The sequence below is a fragment of the Puma concolor genome, chromosome C2, assembly GCF_028749965.1.
Source record: "Puma concolor isolate L17-30 chromosome C2, mPumCon1.1.hap2, whole genome shotgun sequence".
NCBI lineage: Eukaryota > Metazoa > Chordata > Mammalia > Carnivora > Felidae > Puma > Puma concolor.
The window spans coordinates 7649265-7669603 of NC_141675.1; positions in this window are offsets into that span (position 1 = coordinate 7649265).

The following is a 20339-nucleotide window of genomic DNA, read 5'->3' on the forward strand; positions in this document are numbered from 1 at the left end:
TTAAAACAATTTTATTTGGCAATGTAGTTCTTTGCTGAAAGGGCTGTGGAATGTCCTGTGGTCCAATATGCATGGCCATAGGTGGGGGCCAGTGCTGGATCATGAGGACATTTATCTGCCAAGCTATCCAACTTACATTATGTTGAAGGCAGCAGGAAACCATTGAAGGTTTATAAGCTGGAAGGTATTGGATTGAATTTAGACTACAGAATGATCTTTTTCATCATGGTAGGAAAAAATTGATTAACAAGAGAGAAGGATTGGGAGCAGGGAGGCTAGCTGAGAAGATGCAGGGGTCATCTATATGAGATCCAGTGGGGTCTGAAACCAGAGACATAGCGAGGATGGGGTATGAAGGATGCAGAATCACCCTGGATCGCTGGGACTGCAGATGATGAGAAAACCAAGGAGATAAGAATGACATTCTGATTTCTGACTTGGCTATTTAAGGGGATGCAATGCCATTTGCTGCTTCCCACGACACAGGAGAAGGAGGGGTTTTGACGTAATAGAGGCATAGAGATGAGTTTTGGACACCTTGAGTTGGAGATGTACCTGTGGGACAACCAAGTGGAGGTGTCTCAGAGACAGTTGATATTTTGGTCTGTATCTCATAGCAGAGCAGGTCCCATGGGTGTGCAGCGTGTGGCAGTCACACAGGGCCCCGAGTTCAGAATAACCCCCTGCTGGGCTTAATGTTCTGCTGTTGCCATCTTGAAATTCATGATAAGTTTTTAAAATTTATTTTTCTTAATGTTTATTTTTGAGGCAGGGAGAGACAGAGCATGAACGGGGAGAGTCAGAGAGAGGGAGACACAGAATCTGAAGCAGGCTACAGGCTCCGAGCTATCAGCACAGCCCCACGTGGGGCTCGAACTCACGGACTGTGAGATCATGATCTGAGCCGAGGTTGGCTGCTTAACCGACTGAGCCACCCAGGCGCCCCATGATAATTTTATTGTGCATTGGGCCCCACAAATTCTGTCACTGGTCCTACTCAGTAAAGTAATCAGTTCTGGGGATACAAATTTGTAAGTAATGAGTATACAGGTGGTCACTAGAGCCAATGGAGTAAGAATCAACATAGGAATTTCCACAAGAAGAAAGTATGGAATGAGAAGAATCTAAAGGTGTCTCTGGAGAAAGACATATTTAAAGGATGAGTAAGAAGAGCCCCACAAAGGGAATAGAAAGCATCCAGCGACATCAATGGGGAATGAATCCATGGACATTATGGAACCAGCATCTAGAAAGATGGACATGGAGAAAAGAGAACATGCTTATAGAATCCTGAGAAAGTTACATGCAGCTTTATACTTTTGATGAATGCTATCTATTGGTCCATATGGAGACTTCTGTCAAACACATATGAGCCCTTTTCCCCCGATCTTCCTCCTCCTTCTCCCCTTCCTCAGGATTCATTTGCCTCTTCTACACTCCTATCCTTCCTTCAGGGAGCTCATTTGTGAAGTAGACACACAAGGTTCCTGGTCCATGACAGCATATCTTGATGCTCTGACCTTAGGAGTAGGGGGATGGGAGGTAGAGGCAACAGATTGTAGCTTGAGGCCCCTCCGATCCTTGAGAGTGCTATCTTCAAGGTGAACATATCTTTTTCATGCTTATATTAGCCATCTCCTGTGGCATACCTTTAAGCATTATTATAGCAAGAATATTTCTATCTCCTTACTTTGTCTTACCAGAGACAGACCTCCATCTGGACCAGGTAAAATATGGGGTGGGAGAGAAAGGATAAAGAAAAAAGGAAATCCCAACCAATCACTTAAATCAAAAGAGAAGAGAGCATTAAAAGGATGTGGTAGCTACCTGTCAAATCAACAAACAAGTCAAATAATAGAAGATCTCACAAAACCTGCATCAAACTCTACAATGTAAAGATCACAATTGACTTCTTCCAATCATGATGGAATAGCTTGTAACAGACCAAGACTAGCCAGATCAGTTATTTAAAAAATATATTGGAAGGCATAATACAGATTCTGGGGCTCCCAGGACTTCAGGGCCAGTATTCTGGAAAAGGAAATCCTGAAGAGGTGGGCCAGCACCCTACAGTTGGTTTTGCCTTGGGGCATTTGCCTTTTCTAGGATCAGGAGGAAGACTTGGGAATCTGAGTGGCTTCCACGCCAGAGAGCTACTATTAACAAGCAGAGAAGCCAATACATTTTGGGGAAGTCTTGTAGACCTAAAGGGATAAAAATACGAGACTTGGGTGGCAATACTGTGGAAGAAGAGAAGACAAAGAGTGAATGGTAATGAAGATTTTGAGAAGTTTGCCTTCCAAGAGGAGAGCAGAGACTGGGTAGGAACTTTAAGGATATTCAGGGAAAATAAAGCGGTAAAAGTGAGGGTCCTAAGAACAAATTTGTAGGACTCAGATTAACTGATTCTAAGATTTATTATAAAGCCACAGGAACTGAGACAAAGTAATATTGGTGAAAGGATGGACACATAGATCATTGGAATAAAATTAAGACTCTAGAAATAGACACATGAATATGATCAATTGATTTTTGACAAATGTTCAAAGATAATTCAGTGGAGAAAGGACAGTCATTTCAAAAAACAGTGCTGGATCAATAGAACATCCACGTGCAAATAAATAAATCTGACCTATGCCTTGCATCATAGAGAAAACTTGCCATTCACAAAGGATCAAAAGCAAAAAAAAAAAAATGCTTATGAGTACATTTAACCTGGGGTGGAAGATCCAGTACACTGCTAACTGTAAGGTATTGATGAAAGAAGTTGAAAAACACACAAATGGAATTATATCACGTGTGTATGAATCAGAAAAATTAACGCTGTTAAAATGTCCACACTACCCAGAGTGGGCTATAGATTCAACGCAGTTCCTATCAAGATTCCAATGGCATTTTCCACAGAAATAGCAAAAACAACCCTAAAGATTTGTATCCAACCACGAAATACTCCCAAATAGCCAAACAATCTTAAGAAAGAAGAACAAAGCTGGAGGCATGACATCTCCTGATTATAAACCATATTTAGGGCACTCTTTGGGATGAGCCCTGGATGTCATATGTAAGAGATAAATCACTGGGTTCTACTCCTGAAACCAATAATGCGCTGTGTGTTAACTAACTTGAGAACAAAAAACAACACAAAACAAAAAGACCACCCCCATCCCCACAAAGCTATAGTAATCAAAACAGTATGGTATTGGAATAAAAACTGGCACATAAACCAATGGAACAGAATAGGAAGCCCAGAAATAGCCCCCACATTTATGGTCAACTAATATTTGACAAGGGAACCAAGAATACTCAATAGAGAAAAGATAGTTTCTTCGATAAATCATGCTGGGAAAACTGGATATTCGCATACAAAAGAATGAAATTGGGCCCCTATCTTCCACCACTCACAAAAACTAACTTGAAATGGACTAAAGACATAAATGTAAGACTGAAACTGTAAAACTCCTAGGAGAATACTTAGGGGAAAAAACTCCTTGATTTTGGCCTTCACAATGATTTTTTGGATATGACACAAGAAGTACACGCAATGAAAGCAAAAATGAATGAGCAGGGCTAAATCAAATAAAAAAAAACTTCTGTAGAGCAAACAGCCAACAAAATGAAAAGGCAACCTATGAATGAGAGAACATGTTTACAAACTATATAGCTGATAAGAAGCTAATATCCAAAATACACAAGGAGGGGCGCCTGGGTGGCTCAGTCAAACATCCAACACTTGGTTTGGCTCAGGTCATGATCTCACCGTTCCAGGGTTCAATCCCTGGGTCGGGCTCTGTGCTGACAGCGTGGAGTCTGCCTGGGATTCTCTCTCTCTTCCTCTCTCTCTGCCCCTCCCCTGCTCACTCTCTCTCTCTCTCTCTCTCTCCCAAAATAAATAAATAAACATTAAAAAAATAAACCCAAATTAAAAACAAAACAAAACAAAACACACAGGGAACCCACACAGCTGAGGAACTGGGGTGGGGGGAAGTGATCTGATTAAAATGCGCAGATGAATTGAACAGATATTTTTCCAAATAAGAGATACAAATGGAACAAATACATGAAAAGATGCTTGGCATTACTAATCACCAGGAAAATGCAAATCAAAGCCACAATGAGACACCACCTCACCTGTCAGAGTGGCTATGATCAAAAAGACAGAAGATGGGGCGCCTGGGTGGCGCAGTCGGTTAAGCGTCCGACTTCAGCCAGGTCACGATCTCGCGGTCCGTGAGTTCGAGCCCCGCGTCGGGCTCTGGGCTGATGGCTCAGAGCCTGGAGCCTGTTTCCGATTCTGTGTCTCCCTCTCTCTCTGCCCCTCCCCCGTTCATGCTCTGTCTCTCTCTGTCCCAAAAATAAAAAATAAACGTTAAAAAAAAATTTTTTTTTTAAAAAATAATAAAAAAAAAAAAAGACAGAAGATAACAAGTGTGGGCAAGGATATGGAGAAAAGGGAACCCTTGTATACTGTAAAAAGTGGCACAGTCACAGTGAAAAACAATATGAGACTCCCTCCAAATTAAAATACAACTACCATATGACCCAGAAATCACACTTTTGGGTACATAGCCAAAGAAAATGAAATCAGGATCTGGAAGACATATTTACATTCCTATATTCATGGCAACATTATTCTCTGTAGCCACCATGTGGAAACAACCTAAGTGTCCATCAATGGGATGAATGGATAATGAAGATGTGGTATAATGGGATATTATTCAGCCATGAGAAAAAAGGAAATATTTTCAACAACACCGATGGACCTTGAGGGCATTATGCGAAGTGAAGTAAGTCAGACAGGGAGGGACAACTATATGTGGAATACAAGAAAAGCTAAACTTCTAGAAACAGAGGGTAGAATGGGAGTTGCCTGGGGAGGGGAGTAGGGGAAATGGGGAGATGTTGGTCACAGAGTACAAACTTCTTGTAAGATGAGTAAATTCTGGGGGTCTCATGTACAGCATGACGACCATAATTAACAATACTATATTATATATTCGAATAGTGCTTAGAGAGTACATCTTTTTTTTTTTAAATGTTTTTATTGATTTTTGAGATAGAGAGACAGAGTGTGATTGGAGGAGGGGCAGAGAGAGGGAGACACAGAATCTGAAGCAGGCTCCAGGCTCTGAGCAGTCAGCAAAGAGCCCGATGTGGGGCTCGACCCCATGAACTGTGAGATCATGACCTGAGCCAAAGTCGGACACTTAACAGACTGAGTCACCCAGGTGTTCCAGGGCTTTCAATTTTAGAACTGGGATCGTGCTGAGTAGCCCAGGATAAGTTGGTCACCCTAGATCTCACCTTCTAGGCTCTGAGAGATGTTTGTCACAAGAAGGGATTTGCAGAGGCTTCCTCCTCTAGGGTCTCATGCGACTCCTTTCATGATACCTGGGGCCTCAGTGTTCTCTTCCTATTTTCACCATGTGCCTTTGCTCTTCTCAGAAACCTGTGGCCCCTGCAGAGAACACTGTCTAGTAAGACTCAAGGAAGGAGAAACCAAGGATTGATTTTGTTTTCTTTCTCTCCCACTCTGAGGCTTTTTCTGTTTCCAGTTCCCATGTGAGTCTGGGAAGAGCAGACGTCCAAAGGTCCAATCAGTCACCAACCCCCTTGCCGTCAACAGTGCTTCTGGTGCTCACAACCACTAAATCAGAATTAATTTAATAATTCTGGATCTTGCATTTATATTGCCCATTGCTTCAAAACCTCTTTGAGAACGATCCCTGAAAGAGAAACAAAATTATTCTGGCTATCGATGGATTTCTTTAACTTTCTGTTTTGAATGCATTTCAAGAGAAATTTCCAGTTGATTTCACTGAGGTTTTAAAGTCATCGCCTGCAGCAGATGCGTGTGCTGCCCTCCCATACCCCCTCACTCTTGCTACCTCAGGGCATGGCTGTCCAACTTCCAACTGGCAGCACCTGCCTTTCTTTGTTGAGAGCTGTCCCTGGTCTCCAAAAAAAAAAAAAAAAAAAATCACATGAGGTGACCCAGAAGTGCAGAGGAATTAACATCTGCAAGGAGCAACCCCTGATCCATGACTGAGCTGGAGTAGAAACAGCCTATAGCTCCTTTGCCTTCCAGCAGAACAACGCGGAGGCCTGAGTTTCCAGCTGGCTCCAAATCTCCCCTGTGGGATTAAGGTTCAGGTGCCCCCCGTGGTAGCTTTGCTTGATGATACATCCCTAGTTGGCTGTCTTCCCTTTCCTGTCTCACTTCCCCACTCACCCACCAGTGTTTTCTTCATTTCGCTAGGAAGCTGCCTGTTCTCCAGGCTCTGTGTCAGGTTCTGCTTCTGAGGAAACCCAAACTACAGCTCTCCCGGTTACAAACCCAGAGCAGGTTGTTTTCTTTCAGAGCACGCTGTTTGTTTCTTCAGAGCACTTACCACGATGTAAGATTATTGGTGGTGTTTTTTTTTTTTAAACCAATTTATTTATTTTGAGAGAGAGAGCATGTGTGACTGGGAGAGGGGCAGAGAGAGAGGGAGAGAGAGAGAATCCCAAACAGGCTGTGCGCTGTGAGCATGGAGTCCAATGCAGGGCTTGATCTCACGAACCGGGAGATCATGACCTGAGCTGAAGGCAAGAGCCGGATGCATAACCAACTGAGCCACCCAGGCACCGCACAATGTAAGATTATTGTGTTTACTTAGGTATTAACTCTCTCCCTAACAAGGTAAGCTACGTGAGTTTAGTCTATGTCCATGTTCCTCAAGCCTTTCTCCTTCGAACCCTCACAGAGTTTTGCATACAGCAGGTGCTCAATAAATGGTTGTTCAATGAATGGATGAAAGAGTGAATTTGAAGAAAACTGACTCAAAACCAGGAGATCTACAACCAGCTTACCCAATTATGTTTCAAGGAACACACACACGATATGTGTGTGTCTACACCAAGCTTGTCTAATAAATGATATGCAAGAATATCCTCCGTTCGAAACTGGAACCTGAGCCACTAGACTGACGTTTTCATCATTTAAAAGCAGTTATTACCTACATTATTCCCAATCACAGAGGCTTCCTGGGATCATTACAGTGCTGTGCATACGACACAGCTGTGAAAAGCATTCCACATGCCCACCTCTGGCAGATACTGTCCATGTCTGTGCGTGTGAAACGGGAAGAATAGGACCCTTGTCTCTGACAGAGGTTGAGGGCATCCTCAAGGACGTAACATCTATAATCACAACCAGCTTTCCAGCAGAGATCCCTATTTCTGTAAAGCACCTGGGTACTTGCAGGGTACCCGAAGCATCTGTTTTCAGGATACCGGCCAGGTTGTTTGAAAAGTCAGGCTGCTTTAAGACAAAGAGGCTGGAGTGCAGTGAAAGCAATTAAGGAATAGGCTGAAGTGTGAAGTCACAGGCCCGGATGGATGGAGCTTGAAGAGGGTGTCAAGGGCAGAAGTCCAGCTCGATTCACTGGCTGCCACCATGGTTCCTAGGATACTTTCTCCTCTTCTTTCAGGATTCTGATAACAAATCCCACCCCTTGCCTCATTCAGAGCAACTTTTACTGTTTTCTTTCTTTATTTACATTTTTTAAATGTTTATTTTTTTTTTTTCAGAGACAGAGTGCAAGTGGGGAGGTGGGCAGACAGAGAGGGAGACACGGACTCTGAAGCAGGCTCCAAGCTCCAAGCTGGAGCCCCACGTGTGGCTTGAACTCACGGACCGCGAGATCATGACCTGAGCTGAAGTTGGGTGCTTAACTGACTGAGCCACCCAGGCACCCCTTTCTTTATTTCTTAATACCTTCCAACACCCAGGCCCACAGAACCTCCTCCATTTACATGGCTGTGTAAAGTTGAGGTCCCCAGAAGTAGAGCCTGAGACAGGGATTCACGTGCACAGGACATATTCGGTATGTGCTCTCAGGGGGAGACTTGAAAGGGAAAGAGAGAAGCAGATAAGGTGGACAGAGGGGCTGAGAGAGAATATGATCTCAGCTGGGGTCCAGCTTCAGCCCGATCCAGTGGGGAGCTCAGGAGTATGAGCTCAGGAGTCGGTCCCACTCTGAGACAGGCGGCCAGTGTTTGAATCCCTTTGCCAGTCACTCATTGCTGTGGGGCCGTCCTGGGCTGCCACCTTGTAGCAAGTCAGCTCTCCTCTGGCTGAGGGCATCATTTTGGAGAGGGGACAGCTGTGAACCATAAGAGGTCTACACTCACTTCTACCCTTCACTTCTCAGTACTACAGTACTGAGGTGACGGGGGCACCAATTGAATAATGGGGTCTGAAATGGGTATCGAGAGCAGTTAAAACGGGGGTATGGAGTTACTTCGCAAAATGGAGGCACCGAAGAGGACTTAGGTCTTGGAACCTCCAACATGCTCATTTGTAATTATGCATCCCCCTTTCTGCACGTCTTTGGATGAATGGATTAAAAGCTATAAGAAGAATCCTATACCGTCCGTCTTTTTTTTTAATTTATTTTTATTTTTTTATTTTAAAATTTACATCCAAGTTAGTTAGCATATAGTGCAACAATAATTTCAGGAGTAGATTCCTTAGTGCCCCTGACGCATTCAGCCCATCCCCCCTCCCACACCCCTTCCAGTAACCCTCTGTTTGTCCTCCATATTGAAGAGTCTCTTCTGTTTTGTCCCCCTCCCTGTTTTTATATTATTTTTGCTTCCCTTCCCTTATGTTCATCTGTTTTGTCTCTTAAAGTCCTCATATGAGTGAAGTCACATGATATTTGTCTTTCTCTGACTGACTAATTTCGCTTAGCATAATACCCTAGTTCCATCCACATTGTTGCAAGTGGCAAGATTTCATTCTTTTTGATTCCTGAGTAATACTCCATTGTATATATACCACATATACATACCACATCTTCTTTATCCATTCATCCATTGATGGACATTTGGGCTCTTTCCATACTTTGGCTATTGTCAATAGCGCTGCTATAAACATGGGGGTGCATGCGCCCCTTCGAAACAGCACACCTGTATCCCATGAATAAAAGCCTAGTAGTGCAATTGCTGGTTCATAGGGTAGTTTTATTTTTAAATTTTTGAGGAACCTCCATACTGTTTTCCAGAGTGGCTGCGCCAGTTTGCAATCCCACCAATAATGCAAAAGAGATCCTCTTTCTCCACATCCTCGCCAACATCTGTTGTTGCCTGAGTAGTTAATTTTAGTCATTCTGACAGGTGTGAGGTGGTATCTCACTGTGGTTTTCATTTGTATTTCCCTGATGATGAGCGATGTTGAGCATTTTTTCATGTGTCTGTTGGCCATCTGGATGTCTTCTTTGGAAAAGTGTCTATTCATGTATTTTGCCTATTTCTTCACTGGATTATTTGTTTTTGTGAGTGTTGATTTGATAAGTTCTTTATAGATTTTGGATACTAACCCTTTATCTAATATGTCATTTGTAAATATCTTCTCCCATTCCATTGGTTGCCTTTTAGTTTTGCTGATTGTTTTCTTCTCTGTGCAGAAGCTTTTTATTTTGATGAGGTCCCAATAGTTCATTTTTGCTTTTATTTCCCTTGCCTCTGGAGACGTGTTGAGTAAGAAGTTTCTGTGGCCAAGGTCAAAGAGGTTTTGCCTGATTTCTCCTCTAGGATTTTGATGGCTTCCTGTCTTTCACCCATTTTGAGTTTCTTTTTGTGTATGCTGTAAGAAAGGGGTCCAGGTTCATTTTTCGGCATGTTGCTGTCCATTTTTTCCCAGCACCATTTGCTGAAAAGACTGTCTTTATTCCATTGGACATTCTTTCCTGCTTTGTCAAAGATTAGGTGGCCATACGTTTGTGGGTCCATTTCTGGGTTGTCTGTTCTGTTGCATTGATCGGAGTATCTGTTTTTGTGCCAGTACCATACTATCTTGATGATTGCAGCTTTGTGATACAGCTTGAAGTCAGGATCGTGATGCCTGCAGCTTTGGTTTTCTTTTTCAAGATTGCTTTGGCTATTTGGGTCTTTTCTGGTTCCATACAAATTTTAGGATTGTTTGTGCTAGCTCTGTAAAGAATGCTGGTGTTATTTTGATAGGGGTTGCGTATACCATCCATCTATATATCACCTATATACTGACTTCTGTAATCATGCATCTGTCACTCATATCAAAAACAAAAACTGCCTGAAACTTGTGACTATGTCCCATCCTAGCTAATGTTAGTTGAGTGCTTACTCTGTGCTTGCCACTGATCTAAGATTTTTATATGGGGGCACCTGGGTGGCTCACTTGGTTGAGCAGCTGACCCTTGATTTCGGCTCAGGTCGTGATCCCAGGGTCGTGGTACTATGCTGCTTGGGATTCTCTGTCTTTATCTCCCCCTGCTCCTCTCCCCTACTTTCACACTCTCTCTCTAAAATAAGAAATTAAAAAAAATATGTTAAGATCTTTATGTGTTATATGACCTAGCTCTTCCACAAACAGAGGAGGTACTATTGGCCCCAAAGTAAACTGCTCTGGAACAGAGTAGAAGAGGTCAGACTTCCAAATTCCTTTTCTAAAAACCAATATAACTCAGATACCCAAACCTGACAAAGAGCACACAAAGGAAGGAAGAAAAAAAGGAAGGAAGGAAGTAGTAGATCAATTTCACTTATAAATAGGGACAAAATCCTACAGGCAGGAAAAATTTAAGAATTCTTTTATCACTGTAACTATATAACACATATATGTAATATAACTAATACCCAATATGATTAGATAAGAGAAAGAACAAAAGGTATAAATCATAGGATATTAGAAAGGCACGGGCAAAAATATTACTATATGTAGATCTTGTAATTTTATATCTGAGAATTTAAGAGAATCCGTTGTATTTTACAATTCAGTGATCATATTTTTTTTCCTTGAAGGCATTTTTTTTCCTGATCTAGATTTCTTTCTATATCCCTTGTTTTAAATTTTACACTTACAGTGGCGTTATGTTGTTGTATTTGAGTCTTTTGAACTAAGCAGGGAGGAAAGCAGTGAATTCTCACTTAAAATGCTGCATGGCAGGAAAATTATTCACTGTGCTGAGAGGTAGGTATCTGAAGCCTGAAGTTGACTGATCCACTCTCCCCTTTTCCAACTATTTCCGTGATTGGTGGATATTTTAGATTTTAGATTAATTTACATATTAGTGAAATATAGTATTGCTACATGTGTCCCTTTCTATTAATAGGGCCAAAGTAAGTTGTTGTGTTTTTTTTTTTTCTGACTGCTAGAAGGGAAAAAAGGAGAAATTGTATGCTAGCTTTGGTTGTTGTGATTTCTTGTTTGTTTGTTTGTTTGTTTAAAGTAGGCTCCATGCCCAACATGGGGCTTGAACTCATGAACTCTGAGATGAAGAGTCATAAGCTCTACCACTGAGTCAGCCAGGCCCCCCTACTTGCTGTGATTTTGATGCTAATGTCAACTCCCTACTACATTAAACTGGAAAGATTTTGAAGGCAATATACATCTCAGCTGGGAAGCCTAAAGGAGGACTAAACAGAAGGAGTGTGGGATGGTAAGGAAGCAAGTAATCTTGCAGAGTATTTTCAATTCTAAAAAAAAAAAATACATTTGAAAGTAAGCTTTGCCACAACAGGAAATATTAGAACTATTCCAAATGTCCGTTAAACATATCATCAACCTGTCTGAGCAAAGCTAGGATTGCTTCCTGGGAAGCAGTAATATTTCTAGAAAATAAAAATGTAAACATTCTTTTTGCCTAATTCCTCTAATATGGGGAATTAGCAATTAATTACAAACGTAATAGAAGGGCTTATTAAAAAGATGGAAAGTATCAGGGTGCAACTCTTTTCCTGGTTCCTCCACTTATTGGCTTCATGAGCCTAGAAAAGTTACTTAACTTCACTGAGCCCATGGTTTGCATCTTAAAATGAAAAGAGTATATATAGTATGCCACTTTTTGTGTAAGAGAAATAATGAAATAATAACACTATGTATGTATCTGTATATTTTTGCAAAAGGAAACACGGTAAGGATTGTTGGAGAAAGTCATTGAGAGGATGTGACCCCTGGTTGACCCAGAAGCTGGACACGGGTGCGGTAGGGAGCAGGGGCTAGGGGGTGGGGGAGCAATTGGAATTTTCTCACCCCAGCTGCTGTCCTTGGAATGTACACTCTCCCCAGCCTTCCCACAATGGGAGCCATTTTCAAGGACGCAGTCTTCAGATAGTGATGTGGTTTTGAGACCATCTGCAAGGTATATGTGACTCAATCCTGATAAGCCTCTATATACACTTTTAAGATGCTGGTGGGGAGGCATGGGGATCTACTGGTCTTGTAGCCACCAGAGACAAGCATCATAAGTAAGTTCCCTTTGCTTATTAAATCACCAACCCTTTCTCCTTTCCCTCCATGTATGGAGCCAGTTTGTGAACTGACAACGATAAACGAAAAACTAATGAGATTGTTTACCTAAAGGAGGTGGATGTGAAAGGGGTGGATGGGTTGCGGGCAATAACTCATATTCCTCTGCGTATTTGGTTTTGGATAGTTTTGACTTTTGGAACCATGGTGGTGTTTCATATAAACAACAAGTAAAATTAAAAAAAAAATTACCAAGGATAAGAAGGGAAACCCTAAAATAGAATAAACAAAACCAAATGTATTTAATTATACTTCAAATGAATAACATAACCAAACTGAAGAGGGGAAAAAAAGAAATAACCAATGTAACTTTTCCACACAGTATTTTGACTAGATACCCTCAATCTGAAATTAATAAAAAACTTAAGTAAATATTGAATTCTAGTTAGTAAGTTTCTTTTTTTTTCCCACCATTGTGTGTTAGCAATTCTAATACTATTTTAAAAATTTTTTTTTAATGTTTATTTATTTTTGAGACAGAGAGAGACACAGCATGAACGGGGGAGGGGCAGAGAGAGAGGGAGACACAGAATCGGAAGCAAGCTCCAGGCTCTGAGCCATCAGCCCAGAGCCCAACGCGGGGCTCGAACTCACGGACCACGAGATCGTGACCTGAGCTGAAGTCGGACGCTTAACCGACTGAGCCACCCAGGTGCCCCTCTAATACTACTTTTTATACATTCTAAGATTGAGCAAATAAGTCAATATATTAAGGATGGAGAAGGTACGATCAAAGCTGTGGTTTTGGATTGGAACTGAAAGCATCAGCACAAACTTGTGGTTTCTGATATAGAGATACATTGATAGGTGATAGATAGATAGAGATGAAGAGATGTGTATATTTACGTGTACATACATACATTTCCTAGCTCTGTCCACTGTGAGTCTGGAAGCTATGATACAGCAGTAGTAGTAAATACATCTGATGCCCAGATTGTAGTTGCTAAATATCATCTTCTAATGAAGAAATCCAGAAGTCCTTGGAGAAATGGCTGATGCCAGGGCTGGGGCTGGGAGAGTAAAGGATAAACCTTGACATTTTGTCGTGCCATGTTGACATAAAAGCTAAGGTAGAGGAGAACACCAGGCCAAATAGGGGACGATGTGAGGACCAAACAGAATAATGGCAGTAATAGATTAGAACACATGAATTGGAAAAAAAAAATCCATGAGTCCATAGTGACACCCCAAAATAGAGATAAACAAGGAAAGACCTTTTCTTTAGAGAAGAAAGCTGGCTAACAGATAGAGAAGAAATAATAGAAATTAGGGAGGAAAATCACCATCTTGCAACCTGAGTGTCATAACTGATTTAGGCAAGAATTCACAATGGATGCTGATATCATTTGTTGATAAGTTATTGGGAAACAGAATATTCAAATGGTTTCAAGTTACCTTTCCACAAACTACTCATTTGCAAAGGGAAAAATTTACCTTCTAATGGGAGACACAGGATACTACTTTTGCTTAGGAGAGGTATTTACAGCAACCAAGATCAAATAACATACATAAAAGGACAAGGAATAGGAGAGAGGCCAGTTCGCTCATCTGATATACAAGATTATAACATAGAACTTTGTCATTGCAACAATACAAGAAATAGGAATATGAGATGCAAATATTCTTCTGGAAAGATTAAACTCTGTGTGTAGATGATATGGCTATATGTCTAGAAATTCAGGAGAATCAAATGAAAAGCTATTTTAACCAATAAGACAATTCAATAAGGTAGCCAGAAACATAACCAACAATTTAAAAATTCAATCATTTTCTATACATCAGAAAATGTTAATAGAGAAAGATTGATTCACAAAGGAAACCAAAGCTAACAAATGACACTGAATATGTGCAAGACTTGTATGAAGGAAACTATTCAATTATCCAGAAGGACGCAGACCATCAAGATCCCAATGGGACGAGTCGATAATGTAATGTTAGCCGTTCTTTCCAAATTATTCCATGATTTAATTCAATGCAGTGTTAATCAAAGTCCTCAAAGTAATTTTCCAGGTCTGTTTTCTCAGATGACAAAATTAACAAAGATTGCCTATATATTTTTGAATAGCTTTAGTGACGTGAAATTTACAAACATAAGGTTAACTTGTTAAAGTGTACAGCTCAGTTTTTAGTATTTAGAGAGCTGTGCAACCATCATCAAAATCTAAGTTTAGGACACTCTCATCATCCCAAACAGAAATGTGGTCTCCATTTTCAGTTGCATTTTTAAAATGATAGCTTTCTTGAGATATAATTCACATACCATAAAGTTTATCTTTTTAAACTATCAATTCAGTGATTTTTAGTGCATGACAAAGTTGCTCATAGATTGCCACTGATTCCAAAACATTTTCATCACTCCGGAAAGAAACCTCAAGTCCATTAGCGGTCACTCCCTATCTGTTCCTCCAACCATCCCTGGCAACCACTCATCTAACTCTCTCTCCACGGATTTGCCTATTCTGGACATTTCCCTGTAAATGGAATCATACAGTAGTGCTTTTTTGTGCCTGGCTTCTTTTGAAAAAAGAAGAAATGGAAGAATTTTGCCTGATATTAAAACATACTGTAAACAGCACAGAATTTTGGTGGACATAGAAAAGCATATCCCGATGATTAGTGATGTTCAGCAATTTTTCACGTGTTTACTGGCCATCTGTGTGTCTTCTTTGGGAAAGTGTCTATTCAGGTCCTTGGTTGCCAGAGGGGAGGAGTGTGGGATAATGGGTGAAACAGAAAAAGAGGATTTAGAGTACACTTATCTTGATGAGCACTGTGTAATGAATGTATAGAATTGTTGAATCATTACATTGTACATCTGAAACTAATATAACACTGTATGTTAATTATACAGAAAGAAAGATGGGGCGCCTGGGTGGCTCAGTCGGTTAAGCGTCCGACTTCGGCTCAGGTCATGATCTCGTGGTTTGTGAGTTCGAGCCCCGCGTCAGGTTCTGTGCTGACAGCTGGGAGCCTGGAGCCTGCTTCGGATTCTTTGTCTCCTCCTCTCTGTGCCCCTCCCATGTTCATGCTCTGTCTCTCTCTGTCTCTCAATAATTAAAAAAAAAAAAATTATACAGAAAGAAAGAACAAAAGAAAGAAAAAAAGAAAGAGAAAATAATGAATCTCTCCCTCCCTCTCTCTCTCTCTCTCTCACACACACACACACACACACACACACACACACACACAGCAGAGACCACCACTTTACACATGATAATGGTGGCAGTTCAAGCCAATGGGAGAGAATGTTAATAAATGATGTTAGAATAAAAAGTGACATTAGGGCAAATAAAAGTAAATATGGAAGAAACAAATTTAGAGCCTTCTCTCATGTCACACACAAAATTGAATTACTATTAAATATTTAAATGCCATAAAGCTTCAGGGAACTATTATTATTATTAAGGCGGCAGAAGCTGTTCCTCACAAGGTATAAAACACATAAGATATATGTAAAAGGTTGACAAATTCGAAAACACCGAAATTCAAATTTCTGTAATAAATTGAACGATAATCCGAAAACTAAAATATTCATAAAGCCATATCGACACAAAGGAATGGCTGAAGAATAAAGAAATAAGTGGTGAAGGGGAAAACCTTAATAGAAGAATTTCATATAATAAATGTAGATTCTTTCCCCTATTCCAGGAGGCGGAGCTTAATTTCCTTCCCCTTAAAGTGTAACCTGGATTTAGTGACTTGCTTCTAACAAACAGAGAATGGAAAGGGAAAAATAATGACTTTGCAATGGAGAAATCTGGCAGACACCATCTTCAGTGAGTGATGAAGGCCAGCGTCACCAGTGGCAGGTCATGTGGATATTATGTACCCCCGAGATGATGCGGTGACAAGGGCACTTCACCTCCAAGGTGTTCTTCCTCCAAGTCAGATTGTGAGAAAATGCCAGAGAAACCCAAACTGAGAACATTCTACAAAATACAGATAAACACTCACCAGAAGTATCAATGTCATGAAAAACAAAGACTGAGAAATTGTCATAGATTGGAGGCAGCAAAGGATACATGATAACCGAATGCATCAGGGTGTCCTGGATGAGATCTGGGACCAGAAAAGGGGCAGTAGTGTGAAATCTGGTGGAATCTGAAAGAAGCCTGTAATTTAGCTAATACTATTGTACCAATGTTAATTTCTTAGTTTTTGACAAATACGTAATGATTATATAAGATATTCATATTAGAAGAAGCTGGGTGAAGAGTATACAGGAAGGAACTCTTGGTCCTATCTTGCAACTTTTCTGTAAATCTAAAATTATCTCAAGACTTAAAAATGTTTAAAAGCTTGATAATAATGAAGAATCCACAGCACAAAAAGAGACAATATTATAATGACAGAACAGAAAGAAAATTATACATACATACATACATACATACATACATAAAAAGCCCCTAAAAATCAATAAAAGGCAAACAGTCTGGTACAGAACTGGACAGAAAATGTGAAATGGAGGGGCTCCTGGGTGGCTCACTCAGTTAAGTTTCCGACTTCAGCTCAGGTCATGATCTCACAGTTTGTGAGTTCCAGCCCCTAACTGGGCTCTCTGCCATCAGCATGGAGCCTGCTTGGGATGCCCTCTGCCCCTCACTCTCTGCTCCCCCCTCTCCAGCTCATGTGTGTTCTCTCAAAAATAAATAAACATTTTTAAAAAAGAATATGAAATGGAAAACAAACACAGAAAGAAATTCCTATGACTGATATTTCTAAGAGAAGATTCTAAATAATCAGAAAAATGCAAATCAAAACAAAAAGATATGGCATATGCCAACACAGATGGCAAAAAATGAAAAGAATGCTAATAATGGGGACTGGGGGGCATGGAAACTTACTTTTTACAGCTGACGGGAGTGTAAATTGGGGCAACGTCTTTTGAAGGCAATTGGCAACATCTATCGAGCTTTTAACTTGGGATAGTCTTTATTCACAACTCAACCATTGGGAAAATATTCTGGAGAAATGCTCTCACTCATACACAAGTGTATACACACAAGGATAGTCATTAGAAATTTGGTTTATAAAATCATAAATGCTCTAAATGTCCACAGAGGAAGGTATTCAGAAAATTGACAACAATGTAAATGTCTAAAAAAGAACATTTGGGGCATCCAGGTAGCTCAGTCAGTTAAGCATCTGACTTCAGCTCAGGTCATGATCTCACAGCACATGTGTTCAAGCCCTGAGTCAGGCTTTGTGCTGCCAGCTCAGAGCCTGGAGCCCGCTTCGGATTTGTCTCTCTCTCTCTGCCCCTCCCCTGATCATGCTCTGTCTCTCTCTCAAAAATAAATAAGCATTAAAAAATTTTTAAAAAGAGAATTTAAATTAAATAAGTGCATGCATATATGAAATATCATGCAACTCTAAAAAGGAGGGAAGAGATACAGAGGTAGATGATAGACGAATAGATAGATAAATAAAGAGAAATGATAGATAGATCGATGATAGATATGTGCTTATTGTCATTGTCTTTTCTTCCTTTGACGCGACTATGGGCCCTGTGATTTCGGAAATATAAGCAACGAGAGGGATGAGTGAAACAAATAACGTACTTATTTTACATAAAGCGTACTCTTTACGAATACCTGAGCTTTGTTAACTTTGGGAAGAGCAGTCTGTCTCCTTGTCTTTAATGATCTTGAAATAGAAAGGATATATGATCATTATTTTCACCTCAAATGAAATCAAGATGCTCCGCATTCTGAGTAATGCTGGGAGAAGGCTAACGTTTTTGTGTGTCTGTTAGGTGTTGCATAGATACGTGCTCATTGTTTTGCAGGAACGTGCTTCTGTGCGTGTATCTGGTATTTTGTGTGCGTGTGTCGAAGTGTGTTCGTGTGTCTGGGTTATGAGGAGGTGCTGCTTCTCACCAGTCCAAGAACTGTGCAAATCATCTGCTGTCCTTGTCTCCCTGGTCCCCTATTTCCATCCATGACAGCTGCATTGGCATAGGAACGTTTTGTTCTGGCCAAATGATTGTGTGCAAATGGCAGTATTAATGTTTTTGGAGCAGGTATGTGCCAAACTCTACCAAGGATAAAGGGGAAAGAATGTTTTCATGCCCTGTCTACAGCCACTATCCAGGCAGGGCTCAACTTAAAATATTTTATTCTCCCTACAAATCAGAAAAAACAATCTTTGTCAGACAGTGTATCTCACTTAGAGGTTCAAAAAATACAGCCATTCAATCCATACCAGGGGATACTATTCATCAATAAAATAGCCCCAACTTCTGATATTGACCGCCACACGAATAAACCTCAAAAACATTATGTTCAGTGAAAGAAGCCAAATGCCAAAGACCACATGTTCTGGTTCCATTTACACTAAATGTCCAGAAATGACAAATCTGTAGAAACGGAAAGTAGATTAGTGTTGCTTGAGGTTCAGGGGTGAGAATAGGGAACGTTTGCAGTATATATCTTTTGGGAGTGATCAAAATATTCTAGGAGTGGATTGTGGTGATGGTTGCACAGCTTTGTAAATTTACTAAAAATTGCTGTACACTTAAAATGGGTGAGTGTGATGTTATGTAAACTATACCTCAATAAAGTAGCTAAAGATATTTATACAATCTTAAACAGAACAGTCAGACGATGCTGAATTTACAGCATCTACGGGGTCTATGTGGTACTCAATGTGTCACTGCCTACAACTAGACTACGTCCCATATCCACCAAATGAGAGTTGCTGTGGTTTCTCATCTGACGGCTTACTCATCCATCGGAAAGTACTCAAAGGCCGCAGTGGCAGGAGGTTGCCTTTAGCCACGGGCACACGGAAGCCCTCGCCTTCACATACTGCCCTCTCCAACCCCTTACATGCACCAATCAATATACAACCAAACAACTGAAAGAGAGGAACAACCATCGATGTTGATAGACACACAGGCTTGGACAAGGTAGGCAAAAGCATAGCTCAGGATCATCATTCACATTAATATTGGGCAAAGAACAAGCCCAGTTAGAATTGTCCAACTTATAAATTGAATAACAAGCAGGAACATCCACAAAACTAAGGACTAAACAGCTTGCAAGAGAAAGATGGAGAAAACATATGGATTACTGCAACAGATCCCATACCCCCATCACAGAGGCAGAGCCATGGCCCAAGCTGAGCCGTTTTGTTCTTTGTAAAAAAAATTTTTTAATGTTTATTTATTTTTGAGAGAGAGACAGAATGTGAGCGGGGGAAGGGCAGAGAGAGAGGGAGACACAGAATCCGAAACAGGCTCCAGGCTCTACCTGTCCGCACAGAGCCCGACACGGGGCTTGAACCCACAAACCATGAGATCATGACCTGAGCTGAAGTCAGACCCTCAGTCAACTGAGCCACCCAGGCACCCCTGAGCCATTCTGTTCTTAACCTTTTGACCACACTCACTGATGTAGGGGTAGGAATGTAATCAGGCTACCTCCTAAACGCTCCTTTCTCACTCTAGCTAGAGGGAAAGTATTTTGTCTCCCACGATGAAGGGTTTGAACGAGGGCCTGTAGGGACCAGGTATACCATGAGAGAGAAGGAAATTAATACAATGATAGAAGTAGAGGCAGGAGACAGAGAGGCTGCCGATGGCATTATGCCCCTAAATCCAGCTCCAACCCTGCCCCTCCTGCATTTTGGTTATGTGAGCCAATAAATTTTCCATTTGTACTTAAACTGGTTTGTTTCCATCAGTCGTAACCAGAATCCTTTCTAATATAAACTCACACCGGAAAAAAGAATCAATGACAACAGGGACTCAATGAAACAGGAGTTAAAGAGGAGACACAGCACTTCCAAGAAGCAATAAAGCAACAGAATGGGATGTAGAGGTAGCTAGCAGAATAAATTAAAGAGACGGAAAAGAAACCGAAAACCGCCTCAAAGCTAAACATTAAAACAAGAAACAGCAAGAAGTAGGATTGACCAAATAGGAAAGTGTATCAGGGATATGAAGTGCAAGCTTGAGGGTGAAAAATCACAGAGAAAAATTACAGAAGGATTAATAAAGCAATTTTTT